The 16456-nt window shown below is 43.2% G+C and overlaps 1 long non-coding RNA gene across 2 annotated transcripts in view; it reads right to left on the bottom strand.

The window, feature by feature from the left end:
* LOC112484907 overlaps window positions 1–16456 on the bottom strand; it is a 97388-nt gene that overhangs the window by 45921 nt on the left and 35011 nt on the right. Inside the window, exon 4 of one of the 2 annotated variants that reach the window (XR_003048290.1) lies at window positions 1703–1887. The exons of the other annotated variant lie outside the window; for it this stretch is intronic. This is a non-coding gene — a long non-coding RNA (uncharacterized LOC112484907). Of the gene's footprint in view, window positions 1–1702; window positions 1888–16456 lie in introns of those variants that run through there. 2 annotated transcript variants of the gene reach the window in all.

The raw sequence follows: 16456 nt of genomic DNA, 5'->3' as shown, positions 1-16456 counted from the left end.
AAAGGTAGAAGAGGAGGAGGAGGTAGAGAAGACAGTCACTGAGGCAGACCTTGTTTTGAGCCCTGTGCCAGAACTGAGATATTCTCAGCCTCCAGAAACTCCCAGTCTAATTGGGAAGATAATTGCGGCATACTGTGGTGAGTGCTAGAATAGGGGTAGGTATAGCAAGGTGTGGACTCCAGAAAAGGAACTTGTCACCCAGCCTCTGCATGTGTGAGCATGAATGTGTGTGAGTGTGTACAATGGTGGGATGTCAGGAAAGGCCTCCCAAAGAGGGTAGTAACTGAACCAAGTCTTGGGTGATGGGAAGCAGTTGGCCAGGCAAAGAATAGGTGGGAGGCATTCCAGGTGGCAGGAACTGTTGGTGTGAAACTACGGCCTGCCTCGTGTTCTCATTCCATTTTCTCACAGAAGAACCTCAAGAGGATTCTCCTGGAACTTGGTGCAAGCCCCACTTGTATTTTCTACCAAAGGTCACTGTGATGGGCCCATGTGCCCAGTGGGTTGTTGAGCCTGGCAGTCTCGGATATTTTGCAAGGACATTCCCCTGCTCTGATGGATGGTGTTCTAGTCACTACTGCTGAGTAACAAACCATTCTAAAACTTGATGACTTGAAATAACCATTTTATTAAGCTCATGGAGTCTGTGCGTCAGGAATTCAGATAGGGGCAACTTGTCTCTGCTTTACAATGACCGGGACCTCAATGGGGTAGATTAGAAGGCTAGGGTAACACAAATGGCTGGGAGCTGGAACCATCTGGTAGCTCCTTCAGTCATATGGCTATTGCCTGGGCTGAGATGACTTGAAAGCTAGCTCAACCAGCTTGCTACATACAGGATGTCTTCCCTGGGTCTTGTGTTCTTACAGCATTGTGGCTGGGTTCTGAGAGGAAGTGTCCTTGCAGGTGACATCCAGAGAACAAGGATCTCAAGAGAGGAACCTAGATGGAAACTTCATGGCCTTGGCTGACCTAGCCTGGGAAGCCATTCACTGTTACTTTCACTACATTCTGTTGGTTACAAGTGAGTCACTAGGTCATCTCAGATTCAAAGGGAAACAGGACATCAATGCCACTTCTCAATGGAAGAAGAATCGAAGAATTTGCAGACTTGTTTAAAACTGCTCTGGACGATGTCTATGGGCTACTTCTGCCTTCTACAATCCACTGGAGACTTTTTTTGATGGCAACATTAAAAAAGAAATTTAAGAATTCTCAATAGTGCCATTGATAGATTTATTAGGGGGAGAGCCCAGATCTAAGAGTCATGGATTATTTGAATGACAGCTTGAACCAGGACAGCCACTGGCAGCAAGTTTGTTCCAAAGGGAGCTTAATGCACACATCAGCTCGAATAAATGTCAGTTCCATCTGTTGGTGGGAACAACTAATGCAAAAGGTAGTGCACATAAAGAAAGGAAGAGTACTTAGAAAAAGGGAGGGTGAGTGAGGCATTTTACTAATTAGTAAGATAAGAGAGCTGCTCCTTTTTTGAGACCCCCTTCATAAAAGAGCCCCAGGAGGGGTCAGAAATTGTTCAGAAGTTAAGGTTTGACTAACCACATGGCTTTAGACAGGTCACTTTGGCTTTCTGGCTTCTGCTCCGCATTTGGAATGTGAGAGGGTCAAATGAAGGTTTCTGAGGTTAGTCCTTGATTTTAACCAAAAAAATTCAGGTCAGCAGGGCTTTGCCAAGCTTGCCAACATGGGCTTGGGTAGGAAACCAGCCAAGCAGAAGCTTACTTGGTCCGTGCCCTCAAAATGCTACATGTCCAAGATGCCATTCTCAGCCAGAGTGGTCAGAGTTCCCAGGAATCTAGCACCATGGTTTCACAGGTGTGTTCCCTTTATGAAGAATCACATCCCAGGGCACTGTTAAAGTTGACACTAAAAAGAAAAAAAAAAGAATTTTTCTGTACCTTCATGAAATTTAGGGAGAAAAAAACTTGGCAATTACTTTAAGCTGGCAAAAGAACCACATAACAGATGATTTTTTAAATCCTGAGTGTGTCCGTTAACACACTCCACATGGAATCCTGGCCAGAGGTTTCCTTCATGCCTGGATAAGCTCCCTCCTGAGTCTCCCACAGAAGATTCTGCAAGGCCAACATGACCACAGGAACAATACAGCACAGGCAACTTTCAGAGGTTTGAGGAGGAGGTAGAGCCACAAGCAAAAAGCCTGGCCCCATTTCCTTAGCCTCAGATTTCTAAGCTCCAGGTCAGGACCTGGGGGAAAGGCAGAATCTTGGCTGATGAAAAAAGCCATCACATAAAACAGATGGGGAGAGGGTGGTTCTGGCAGGATGGGAACCAGAAGCCTGACCACTTGGCATTTGTTAAGGTCCCTCTGCAGATGCCCAGGTTTCCTCTTTGTGGAAGATGATATTCTCCAAAGATGGCTGCAACAAAAGCTCCCATTCATCCCATATGCTCTTCTACAATGTAAGGCAGAGTGGAATCTATGTCCCCTCCCTCTTGATTCTAATGGCCTGTGACTACAGTAGAAGTGACACTGTCTGATTTCTGAGGCTAAGTCATTGAAAGCCATTGAGTTTCCTCATGGTTCTCTCTTGGGAACTCTCACTCTTTAGAACCCAGTGACCATGCTGTGAGGAAGCCCCAGACACAAGGTCCGGCCTACATGTAAGTGTTCTAGCCGATAGTTCCCACTGAGATCCCAGTCAGTAGCCAGTATAGACCCCCAAACATGTGACTGTAGGAACTTCCATTGATTTCAGCCCCCAGCCTTTGAGACACCCCCAGCCTTCGAGTCTTCCCAATTGAGACTCCAGATATTATGGAGCAGAGACAAGGTGTCCCTGTTATAACCTTTCCAAAGTCCTGATCCACAGAATCTGAGTAAAATAATATGATTATTGTTTTAAGCCAGTAAGTTTGGGGCTGTTTGTTACATAGCAGTAGTAACTGATACACCACTGAATTGGTTATAAACCAGCATTTCTCAAATTGTAGTCCTTGGATTTCTCACAATAGAATGGGGTGTGCTAAAAATGCAGGTCCTGGCCAAACTCCAAACTCAAGGGATTGGGATTTGGTGGAGAATAGTATCAGAAAATAAATATTTTAAATAACCACCTCTATATGATTCTTAAGCGGTCAACTAGTGGTCAACTCCATTAGCACAGGGTTAGGGAAACAATCGTGATAATGACTGTTTTTGTTATTGTTTTGGCTGCAAGTTACAAACCAACTGTGGCTAATTTAAGCCCCAAATGAGACTTTTTGAACGGATGCTTCCAACTTCTCTGTGTATCTCCTTCATTTTTCCTTTTCTTGCAGACCAACCAGCTCTCTTCCATGCCTTCTTGCATCCAGCTGTGGCCACATGACTAAATTGAGATGTATGGGAAAAAGTCATGTGACAAATTTCTGGGAGCCCTCCTTCAAAGATAGCTGACATGTGTCCTATTCCCTCTTTTCTACATTTTGCTGGCTGGAATGTGATGATGAAAATTGGAGTTGGAGCATCCATTTTGGACCAAGAAGCGATCCTGGAAACAGAGACTATGCATAGTTGAATGACAAGACAGTAGGAACCTATAACTCTGAGGTGGAACAGGGCCACCATACCAACCCCAGGCTCCATTATTCTGGACTTTTGTGTATGAAAGAAATAAACTACTTTGTTTAGGCCACTGTGACTTTGGGTCATTGTTATTTGCAATTGAACATCACCTTAACTGGTACAAATAACAAATGCCATGAGAGAAAGTCCCCAAATGATTTGGTAACTAAGGCCAAGGGCTGATTGGGGACTGCCAGGGTCCCCTCGAACATGCTCTAGAAAAAGCTGAGGTCAGAAAACCCACTTAGATCTAGAAACATACCAAGAGAAGCCTGCTGTCTGTTTTCAGGCTCATTCCAGAACCCGCAAGGTTGTTTAATACATTGGTAACAGACTATCTGCTGGTTCCAGGCTCCCACAAGGAGCTAGATATGGTCTGTCAAAACCAGCTGGATACTAGGTGCCAAGGAGAGACCGAGGTCTCCTGATAACAGGTGATGAGGGTCTACCTTTAAATTTAGGTTTGTGCTGAAGACCTCATTAAGGCTTAACTTTTATCTGATTACTTTAACATTTTTTTTAATAGATACCAGTTAATGAGCACTTTCTATATGCTAGGCAAAGTGCTAAGCACTTAGCATACATGATTTCACTTACTCTCACAACTCTATATGAAAAAGTTTCTCCAATTAACAGTGTGAGAAAACAGGCACATAGGGATAACATGTAATGAGTCCAAGGCCAGACAGATAGCAAGCAGAGGAGTTGGAACTCAGACCCAAGTCTCAGTGATTCCAAAGCTCAGGGTCTAACATTTTGGTGACCTTCTAAAAACCAGTTCTCTTTCTTTCCATCTTACTGGAGCTACCTATCTAAGCTGGCACTTTTCCTCTCCCCAGGAGGCAGAAACCCGGGATCCTGGGATACTTTCAAAGATCTGGCAACTTATGCCTTGGCAAGGTTCTTTATCAAGGCCATAGATGAAAGAGAACATGCTAGAACAGGCTGGGGCAAGTGGATAATGCCTCTGAACAGGGTTTGGAAAATATCCTTGGTCTAAGGCTCAGAGGGGGTTGGAGAGAAGGTGCTATTGGCCTAAAGCCACAGAAGCCACTTCTGAAAGAAAGATGGGTATGCAATTGTGTCAAGCATAGTAGGGCGTGGATCCAGCCAGTGGTGACTGCTCAGGGGAAATTTTCAACCTTGGGAGCATCTCTGCTTTCAAGTTAATGGTTACTAGATGCTCATTCTAGAAAACTAGAAGCCCCTCTTTCCTTTCACCTTAACCTTTACCCCACTCTCCACTTAAACTTCTTTCCTTGGAAACCACCAATTAAGAGGCAACAGAAACTACGAGCTGCTAATTAATACTAATTAACAGGGCTACTTAAATGTTATTTTAAAAAGCCAAAAGTGTTTACCTATTATTAAATTGGAATAGTTAAATTGGAAAAGTCGTGCCAAGTTTACACAGCTGCCCAAATGCCTTTCCATTTATCACCTTTCTTTCCAGACCCTTTCTTCCCTTCTGGCCACTGTATGTGTCACACTGATGTTCTCTTCCCAAAGACAGAGACTCTGCCTTTCTTGATGACTGGTGCTCAGCCACCTCTTCTACTGTGCCTGGAATAGATGCTTTGGTGGAGGCAGAGGACATTGAAGTAAGTCTGCTGGGGATGGAAAACCTCAGAGGGTCTTCTGAAGGTGGTCTTGAGGGTCTGGGTCTTGCAGCCCAGTCTTCACACCCTCACTCCAGAGCCTCCTGTGTCCCTGAGTTTTTAAACATATAAGCAAGGCACTCTGGAAGCCAAATCAGAGACTTCAAGTTTCTGGCTCTCCACCTTCCAGGCACATGGAGAAGTTGCATTTCTTGATCCATTGAGGTTGAGCGGGGCCATGTGACAAGTTGTGACCAAAGAGTTACAAGCAGAAGGTGAGCTTGCTTTCCTTCTGCCACCATGGAGGCAATATTCTAAACAGTGGCGCATCAATCTGTGTCCTAAAATGAGGGCCAAATAAAGCAGAACCTTCAGCCAACCCCAAACAGGTATATTGTATATGTGTGGGAAATAAATCTTTGTTGTGTTAAGTCACTGAGAATTTAGAAGACCATTTATTATTGCACCAGAGCCTAGCACTCATCACAGTGGTTTTTAACCTCTTGGTGTTTTGGGTCCATTTTCTAATTTGGGAATTCTTGTTAACATACTTGAAGAGATTAGAAATCTCATAGGACACTAAACACATCAACTATTGGCACAAGTAATTCCTTATTCCAGTTTTTCAGCATCTTTGCAGGCACCTACAGCTATCACTCTTCAACTCTCAGCACGATTTGCATTGGTAAGTGCTCACCCACTACAGATAATCATGATTTCCTTAGAGCTGGCTTGATGCACACCACCTCTCTTCCCCATGCTTCTAACCTTAATTCCTTAATTCCTTAATGTTCCATCTGACATGATGCCAGGAGAGTTCCATTCTCCATCCTTACTCAATTGTCATGTGAAAACTCACCTCCATGCACTCCCAGTACACTTTCAGGCAAGCTACCCCAGAGATCACAGGAAAGAAAAGATCACAATCCAAGATAAAGAGCTTGAATCACCCAATGCAATAAAGCAACTGGAAACACAGTGAGAAGCAGAGAGAGAGGTGGGGTATGTTCATGCACATAGGACGGGGTACAAGCTAGTGAAAGGAGCCTGATTCCTGAATCCTGGGGTGAGTGATGTTTTGTCTCTCTCTGTTCCCTCCATCAGCCTTCCCCTCTGAAGGTATGGTTTATAAGACCACAGCTGAGGTTTGAGGTGTACAGGAGTCTGGAAGGTGCCTGGAGCCAACGGCGCACACATGCTCTATCAGAGAAATGCAGAGACAGCAGACCTGACTGCACTTCTCCAGTTAGCCTGAGGAACAGCCACGGAGGTTATTTGCATTTTTTGGGCACAGGATACATGAGGCCAGATGAATATTACCAATGGATGGCTGAATATTAAGTGCCTCGTATGCCTCATGTATATTTAGTTTATTATGAATATTTAGTGCCTCAGGTACCTTAAATATATTTAGTGCCTCATGAATATTTTGTATCTCTTGTATATTTAGTATCTCATAAATATTAGGAATCTCTTGCTCCTTCCATCTCTTTCTATGTTCACCCATATGCTCTACCTTATCTGTCTAACATTTCTCCCAGGTTACTAATTTACTTATCAATGACAAATTTCATCCATCTCGTTTGTTTTCTTGTCTTCTACGGCACAATTGAATATTCTCAAACAGTACAGCAAACACACATTATGTCACTTGTAGTAAAAACTAACTTGGTCAGAATTTTATCACTCATTTACAATGGTTTACAGAACACAGGATGCCTTAGCACACTGCCCTACTCTATGCCAGGCACTTTCCAGGCATTTCTCATGTAATCTGCACAACAGCTCATCAAGGTAGGCCTTGTTATGTTTATTTTATATATCAGGACACTGAAACCCAGCGAGGTTTAGACACTTGCCAGAGGTCACGCAGTTGGTAAGAAGCACAGCCAGACCTTGAACTCAGATCTGTTTTAATGTTCTCTCCATTACATCATGCTTTTGGGCTTTCATCTCCACTGGAAGGTGGGTGATGTTACACATCAGCTTCATGTTTCCCATCTTATCACCTCCACAATGTCCACAATGGCCCATTCTGCCTCCCCAGCCCACTAATCCAGTCTATACATGGTTTGCAGAAAGATCATTTAACACAAATCTGATTACATTACACCCCAGTTAAACTCTCCAATGACTTCCTATTGTTTTCCAAATAAAGATCCAAACCCTCACCATGACCTATGACTCACTCTAAGGCCTACAAGATCTGGCCCCTGCTGACCATTCCAGCTTCTCTTTCAACCTGTCCCTTTTGCTGTCTATCTTCCAGTCACTTCTCAAATATGCCATGTTACCTCCCATTGCGGTACATTTGCACAAGCTGTTTCCTCTGTCTGCAATGTTTTTCCCTCCCATCTTCATCTACTTAATGCCTATATCCTGTACTTTAGCTTGTATATCCCTTCCTCCAAAACATTCTCCTGTCTTCTCTAGTCTAGGTCAGTTTCCTAGTTTACAAATTCCTTCTCTGCAGAGTAGTGGTGTCAGCTTATAATTATATTTGCATTGGTATAATTATTGATAGCCTCTTCACTGAACTGTAAATGCTCTGAAATTAGGGACTCTGGGTTTTTGTTCCCACTGTATCTCTAGTGCCTTTTCTATAAGTATTTGTTGTTATCAATATAGATTTTTTTCCTGAGGAAATTGCCAGAGCCCCTGAGCCAGGGACGTCCTCAGCTAGTAGACCGTCTTTCAAGAGGGAGAGAAGGACTACATCTTTGTCTTACCTGGAATCAAACTGATGACCACCTGTGTAGTGTGACTTCAAGTGGTCTCAGAAATGCCTTCCTTCCCATTACTTTGCTGGAAAATTTCATGACGAAATTATGCCTTTGGGATCAAGTTTTCAGTGAAAATACAAATCTCTCTGAGAGAACTTTTACATAAAGCGATAGCTCAGAATCAGTTTCCAACCACATTTATTGAGCACCTACTGTGTGCCAGAGACTGTGCTAGGCATTTACCATCCATATGGTATGCTAGTTATGTATTGCTGTGTAACAAATTACCCCCAAAACTTAGAGGTTTAAAACAACATACATTTTTTTTACCTCAGTTTCTGCAGTCAGGAATCCTGGTGGGGCTTAACTGGGTACCTCTAGTTCAGGCTTTCAAAGGGGGGCCGACCACTTCCAAGATCATTCACGTGGTTATTGGTGGCCTCAGGTCCTCATCAGCTGTTGACTACACACATCATTTCCTCACCACATGGGCCTTCCCATAGGCAGCTCACAACATGGCAGCTAACTTCACTCAGAGCGTTTGAGCAAGAGAGCAAGAGAGGGTGGACAAGATAAAAACCAAGTCTCTCTATAGCCTAACCTAAGAAGTGACACCTGTCACTTCTGCCATATTCTATTTCTATTCATTAAAAATGAGTCAACAGATACTGCCCACACTCAAGGGGAGGGGATTATACAAAGGCATGAATATCAGGAGACAGAGAACATGGGAGCCTTTGTGAAGGCTGCCTACCACATATTAGTTCTCATTTTCTTCTCCCAGCAGCCTTGTAAGGGACCTTTATCTTCATGTCAAAATGGAAAAAGCTGGTTCAAAGAAAGTAAGGGTGATAGTTAAATTTTATATGTCAACTTGGCTAGACTATGGTGCCTAATTGTTTGGTCAAACCCTACTCTACATGTTGCTATAACGATATTTTGTACATGTGATTAACATCTGTAATCAGTTGACTTTAAGGAAACCAGATTACCCTTGATAGCATAGGTCGGTGTCTTCCAATCATTTGAAGGCTTGAGGAGCAAAACTGATGTTTCTCAGTGAAGAAGGAATTCTGCCTCAAGACTGTAACACAGAAATCCTACCTGAGTTTCCAGCTTGTGCCCTGTCTTAAGATTTCAGAGCCAAGACTACAACATTAATTCTTGTCTGAGTTTCCAGTCTATTGGCGTGCCCTATGAATTTCAGATTCAAGACTGCAACATCAATTGTTACCTGAGTTTCTAGCCAGGCAGCCTCTCCTACAAATTTCAGACTTGCCAGCCTCCATGATTGTGTATGTCAATTTCTTAAAATAAATCTCAATGCAAATATAAATATATACCTTATTGATTCTATTTTTTAGAGAACCTACTGATACAATAAGTTTCCCAAGTCATATAATTGGTAAGTGGCAAAGCAAAGAGGTGGAGAAAGAAGTTGAGAGCACAAAGCAGTCTTTCAATCAACAAATATTTACTGAGTAATGTGGTAGATTGTGTTTTCCAAAGATAGCTACCACGACATATCCAACCCACATGTTCTTCTTATAATTTAATGCCGAGGCTTCTCCCATCATGAGATGTGTCTATGTTCTCTCTCCTTGAATCTGGGTGGGCATGTAACTACACAGAAGTGACACTATTTGATTTCCAAGCTTATGTCTTAAAAGGTGATACCACTTTTGTTTACCCATCTTGAGGTGTTCACACTTGGAATTCAGCAGCTAGACTGCGAGGCAGCCCAAAGGAGCCCATGTGGAGGGAGTCCCAGGAAGGGCCATGTCTAGGGGTTCTAACTGACAGTCCAGCTGGGGTTCCAGCAAACAGTCAGCATCAATCACCAGACAGGTGACTGCATAGGCCATCAGACAATTCCAACATCTGACTTTGAGTCTTCCCAACAGAGATCCCAGCCATTCTAGAGCAGAGACAAGCTCTCCTGCTATACTTTGTCTTGTCTGAATTCATGACATATAAAAGTCTTGAAGGATTAAAAAAAAGATAGCTGCTGTTTTAAGTTGCTAAATCTAGGGGTGATTTGTGACACAGCACTAGATAACTGACCCTGAATCGGGGCCTGTTGGAGGCCCAAGGGATACACTGGTGAGCAAGAAAGACATAGCCCAATAGAGTTTTGTATTAGGCAGCTTGGGCTGCTATAACAAAACACCACTGACTGGGTGGTTTAAACAACATTTATTTCTCCCAGTTCTGGAGCCTGGGAAGTCCAAGATCGAGGATCTAGACAATTCATTTTCTGGTGAGGGCTCTCTTCCTGGCTTGCAGACAGTTGTCTTCTTGCTGTGTCCTCACATGGCAAAGAGAGAGAGAGAGATCTCTGTGTCTCTTTTTATAAGAGCACAACTCCTATCATCGTGGGGGCTCCATCTTCATGACCTAATCACCTCCCAAAGGCCCTACTTCCAAATAGCATCACTTTGTGGGGTAGGACTTCAACATATGAATTTGGGGAGACACAAACATTCAGTCCATAGCAAGTTTACATACCAAATGGGAAAGACAGATAAAAATCCCATAAACAAGTAGATAATTTACCAATGTTATTGAGAAGATACAACAAGAAGATCTGGAGGTACTGCTTGAGCTAGGGTAGTCAGAGAAGGCTTCTTTGAGGCAGTGCCATGTGAGTTAAGATGTGAATCATGGGGAGAGGCAGACAAGCAAAGAGCAGGAGAAAGGCATTCTAACCTGAGAAAACAGCAAGTTCAAGGCTCAAATGAAGGCCAAACTTGAATGGGGGTTTTTTGAAGGATGTCAGCAGCAGTGGCAGAGGGCTCTAAGGGGTCTGGTAGAAGTGGGCCCCACTGCCCAAGATATGGATACACAATTTTATTTGTTGAGAATGAAGTGCCAGGACTCTTCCACTTGTCCCCTCACAGCCAACCTTTGTTGGGGGGTGATGGGGAGGGAGACTCACAGATCAAATCCATAGCTCAAGGAAAGCAGATCCTGGGAGGGGTCAGTGCAAGCTGCTTCAGAGTTGGTCCAGCCCTGCTCAAAGCCTGCCCTGTGCTGAGCTGACCTCTTCTCTGGGCCATGGGTAGGGAGTGAAGGAGGGAGGGAGGATGGTGGGGCAGAGGGACTCCCACGCATATCAATGGGCTTTTTCTCTTTTTAGTAAGCTCAGCAGAACCCTGGCCTTTGTCTGGGGCCCTGCTCCCCTAGCAGATCTCATAAAGGGCTTCAAGCTGCAGGCTGGGGCTAAGGACGGGGCAATCTGGGCTGTCCTCACAATGGCAGGGTGAGGAGGTTAAAGCCCAGTGTCAGCTGCTCAGAATTTCATCCCTGGGGCTTTTTTTTGTTTTTTGTTTGTTTGTTTGTTTGTTTGTTTGTTTGTTTGTTTTTTGTTCCTGGTCGCAGGCTTGATATTTGATGGGGGCCTCTGCAGTTAGCTGCAGAAAAAATGGGTGGGGGACAGCAAGGCTGGCCTTGGCCAAGGTTACAATAGACTGGTGAGCCATGGCTAGGGCTGGGGTTTCAGGACAGGGCACAGAAGAAGGATCTGAAGGCCCTGGTTGCACAGTCTTTGGGCTTTCAGACTCATCAATTTGTATCTCAGAGCCCTACTGTCTTAAGAAAGGAACCAACTGCCTCATCTGGTGGATAATTCTCACATGACAAGTTTGGTGGTGTGCAGTTTGAGGGAGGAAACTTGCTGTGTAAAGACACTGCTGGAAGACTGAAGAGACCACTCCTGGACTCTTTGGAAATTGTGAATACATGTGCTAAAACTACATATCCCCATCCACGGAGCAGGAAAGGTAAATTGTGGTATAGTCACACAATACAATACTATGCAGCAATCAAAAAGAACAAACTACTGAGACCTCAATAATGTTACTGAGCAAGAGCTTGCAGCTCTATGCACATAGAAGCCAATACTGTACACTGGCTTTGAGAGAAAAAAAAAAGACTTTTATTTCAAGGTCAACTAGCAAGGAGACAAGAGGCAAGCGTCAAATCTGTCTCCCTGATCCAGAGTTCTGGGCAAGATTTAGGGAGTTTCAGCACCAGATCTTCCTGGAAAATGGACCCTTTGCAACTGAAAGGGTTCCGATGTTCAAGTTCCAGTCATGTCCCGATCCTTTAGTTCTACGGAGTGGAGTCGGGGGAGCAGTTAAGGGTTCACAAGTGTTACTCATAAACTTTGTTTCCAGGTCTTGTTAGAAACAGACGCCATGTTGTGTGAAATAAGCCAGATGCAAATGAATGAATGTTGTTGGATCCTATTTGTAAGAAGTTCATGGACAAGCAAAACCAATCTATAATGCTAGAAGTCAGAATAGTGGTTGCTTATGGGGGCATTGTCTATGAGGGGGCATAAAAGAACCTTCTGGGCCAGGTGCTGGAATTGCTTTATATCTCAATCTGGGCAATGGTCACATATATCTATACATATATACGAATGCATCAAGCTAAACATTGAAGATCTGTTCACTCTACCATGAGCACGTTACACTTTAAGAAAAAACTGAAAAGAAAAAATGACCTGTCCAAGAGGAGCTCTGCTTACCTCCCTCACACCTCTCAGCTACACAAGTCAGAGGAAAGTGCTGGGTGTTAATTAGCCCAGGGACTATTCAGGGAGCTAGATTCCAGCTGCACGAATGGAGGATTTCAAGTCACATTCTCAAAAAGAACCTTTTGCTGGAACCTGGCCCATCATTTCAGTTCACCTCCTGTCCACACTGCTCAATGGGGGGCTGCTCATGAGCACAGCAGCTGGAAAGCCCTCGGACCAATTACTAACTGTCCTTGAGGTTCTGCAACTCACATGGACAGGGCCAAGGCCAAGGCTATCTTCATGCTCCGTGGTACCACATTTGCAGGGTGTTTTCTCCACCACTTCCTCCTTGTAGCAAAAAATTGTCTATAACCAGAGCTTCTAAACCTTGCTAATTTGGGTTCCTGAACACATTTGCTGTTTTGATTGAATCTCTTGACTTTCTCCAGCTCATCCTCAAGTTGAATTACCCTCCCCTCTATAAATTCTGCCCATGGCAGACACACACAGATCCACAAATATATACACACATGCCTCTCCAGAAGGGACTCCAGGCTGATCTTGGCAGTTTGAAGAGGTCCTGGGTGTGAAAATGTGGGTGAATTAGTCAGATGACCCTCCCACTGGTCCTGCAAACTAAAGCAGAGCTAGGAAGCATGGAATGTTTTCTGAGCTGGCCTGAAATTTAAAAAGGCAATAGATGCCAGTGCTCAGGCATCCTGCAGAAGGATGATGAAGACGGGCAGTCTTCCTTTAGTGTTTCTTCAACATTGATCATCTCAACAGTGCAGGATTCAGTGCAAATCTGTAAATATTTTATTGCAGAGAGATACCTAAGAAATGCAGGACACAGTTTCTACTACTAGAACACCTCAATATTTATTGAATGAGAAAAAATGGATGGAGGACTTCCAATTAATCGTGCAATTATTGAGCATATTCACATACCTGCACTGTTTTCCCCAAAGCACTCACTAAAATGACAAGGAGAGAAGATATTCTAAAATTTAGGTATAAATTTTAGATATTCTAAAATTTATATATAGAGAGAGAGAGAGAGAGAGAGAGAGAAACATAGCCATTGAAAGATGTCGTTTTGGAAGCCAGAAAACAAATGGATAAAAAGTAACTGACATAGCAGGCCAGAGGATGCTGGAAACTAAGCGCCTGTGCAGGTAGAAGCTGTGAGAAGCAACCCAATTCAGGCAGCAAAACCTAAGAAAGGCCAAGGAATTGGAAGCCCAGGTACTGCAGAAGGTACAGATGAGCTGAAAAAGGGGTTTTTGCACATTTGTTTTAAGAAGCAGTTAGACTTCTCCACCTCTCCCAGCCAGGTCATTTCAAATTCACTCCCCATCAGGGTCTTTGCGTTCATTCTGGAAAATGGAACACAAAGGACTCTAGACTTAGGACACCATGCTCAGTTGACTGCAAGGGTGCATACTGAAAACATGGGTACTGTACTGGAAACAATTAATAAATGATGATTGTCATCTATAAACCACTAAGTTTGGGGGTGATTTATTACACAACCATAGGTACTAATAAAGAAAGTAAAAGATGAAGTCGGAAAACGTGAGATTTGAAAAACTGGAGATCGTACATATGGGAGAGAGATGAGGAGAATTCTCACTTGGATGCTGAGGGGAGACCTTATGGGGGTCGCTGAGCAGTAGGCCTGGAGAGAAACCCAGGCTGATCACAAAAGGAGCATGCAGGATTCTGGGATGTGGTCTCAAAGAGAAAAAAAAAAGCAAGCTGAGCGGTTTATTTGAATGTACCCAGAAGAGATGTATACATCTTTGAAATGAATTAAGGATAGCTAAATAAACTAAAAGGGAGTGAGAGGTAAATATTAACTCTGAGAAAAATAAAAATTTGTACAGTAAAGGGCATGTATTCCAAACATACCATATAACATGGCAGTGAATACATTTACATACTTATAATCACTAAATATTGATTTAATGAAAAATTGTGATATAATTTATTAGTACAATAGGAGCAAGAGATAGTGTAGGTGTGGGAAAAGGGAGAGTTAAATTCGATTTCAAGTAAAAACCAATGGTGGATTTGTTTTTTAGGGCTGCCATAACAAATTACCATAGATTGAGTGGCTTGAACAAGAATGTATTGTCTCACAGTCTGGAGGCTGGAAGTCCAAGATCAATGTGTCATCAGGGTTGGTTCTTTCTGAGAGTCGTGAGGGAAGATCTGTCTAGGCCTCTCTCTTTGACTTGTAGATCGCCTTCTTCTCCCTGTGTTTCTTTACATCATCTGTTTCCTGTGAGCATCTGTGTCCAAATTTCCCCTTCTTATAAGGACACCAGTCATACTGGATTAGGGCCCACCCTAATGCTCTTATCTTAACTTGATTATCCAAAATGACTCTAATTTCCAAATAAGGTCACATTCACAGGTACTGGGGGTTAGAACTTCAGTATCTTTTAGAGGGACACAATTCACCCATAACAGATGATTAATGTCTGAGATCAATAAATCAAAAAACAGTAGCGTAAGCACATTATTTAGAGATATGAAGGTAAATATAAGAATAAACATATCAGAAAATCAGAAGAGGTTCCTTCTGGGTAGCAGAAATTGAGATAGAGAGCTAAGGGGCTGTGGTTTTTTTCCTTCATAAGCCTGAAAGGACTGCCTGACTTGAAAACATGCACATTTCTCACCCACCTTGATTTCCACACTCATTGTCATTACTATTCAATTACTCATCTGTGGTCCACATAAGACCATAAACCCCTGAAGGCTAATAATAGTCATAGCCAATATTTACATAATGCTTACTATGTATCCACCACTATTCTAAGCAGTTCACCAGTACTATTATTATCCACCATTTCAGATGTCAAAACTGAAGCACAGAGAAGTTAAGTGATTTGCCCAAGGTCATTGGACAGATAAACACTACTTCTATTTCCGATTCATTTTGGCATTCCTTATTCTACTGAGTATGAAATCACACCCATAGTAGATGTACAATATCTATTAGAGGTCAGAAGAAAGGGTGGAGGGGCCTCTTTGTCTGCTCTGATGGGTATGTGGTTTCTCCCTATCCTGAGCCAACCAAACCTTCTATGACTGCACCCCCATCTTCCTCTCTTAGGGAACGTGTCTGCCCTTCAAGCCCTGCCTCTGGGTAGGCATATTCTTTTCCATGTAGTCCACCCCACCCCAATGACTGCAACTGATTGAGCTAGAAAGGGCCTTTGACTCAGGACCAGCCAATCAGAGGCTGATCTGGGAGCCATGTCATGGCATGGTCTGATGAGGAAATAAAACGTAGCCAGTCAGGTTCTCCCCATTGGGCAATGTTTTTCTTAGCTGCACATGCCTTTCAGACATGGAGAGAAGGCAGTGTCAGTTTGTCCATGGCTGTTGAAGTTGTGAGGAGCAAAGAATGGCTGGTGGAGGAAGAAAAGAGAGCAGAACCGCCTCACAGCCTTGTGCTGCCTTACAACCAAAACCCCTTTCTTGAGACACCTGAGTCTCCTCTGGTCTTATAAGCAACCTCAGATATCTACGATGGCCTGTGTCTTGCATATGAGCATTTCTCTTTTCTAAATGTTTTCCTCTGAGTGTCTTCTTCTGTTTCTCTCTTCTCACCTTTTTATATCCCTCTCTCCTTCTTTAGTGTTCAAGCTAACCAGACATTACATTTTTAATGTACATTGTTTTTCATAAAGTCATGGACCATCAGCACTGTGAGGCACCTTTTAGATTAGCATTGTCCAATAGACCTATGCGTGATAATGGAAATGTACCATATCTGCCCTGTCCAATATGGTGGCAACCAGACACATGTCGCTATTAAGCACTTGAAATGTGGCTAGTGTGACTAAAGGACAAATTTTTTATTTAATTTAATTTTAATCAACTTAAATTTAAAAAGCCACACATAACTAATGGCTACTGGGTTGGGCAGCACAGTCATTAATTGATCCATTACCTCTTTTTAGATGAGTATATCTTGTTGTGAGTATAAGAGCCTTGGATCATCTCT

The sequence above is a fragment of the Pteropus alecto genome, unplaced genomic scaffold, assembly GCF_000325575.1.
Source record: "Pteropus alecto unplaced genomic scaffold, ASM32557v1 scaffold28, whole genome shotgun sequence".
Classification (NCBI taxonomy): domain Eukaryota; kingdom Metazoa; phylum Chordata; class Mammalia; order Chiroptera; family Pteropodidae; genus Pteropus; species Pteropus alecto.
This window is presented reverse-complemented; position numbering and strand designations above follow the sequence as displayed.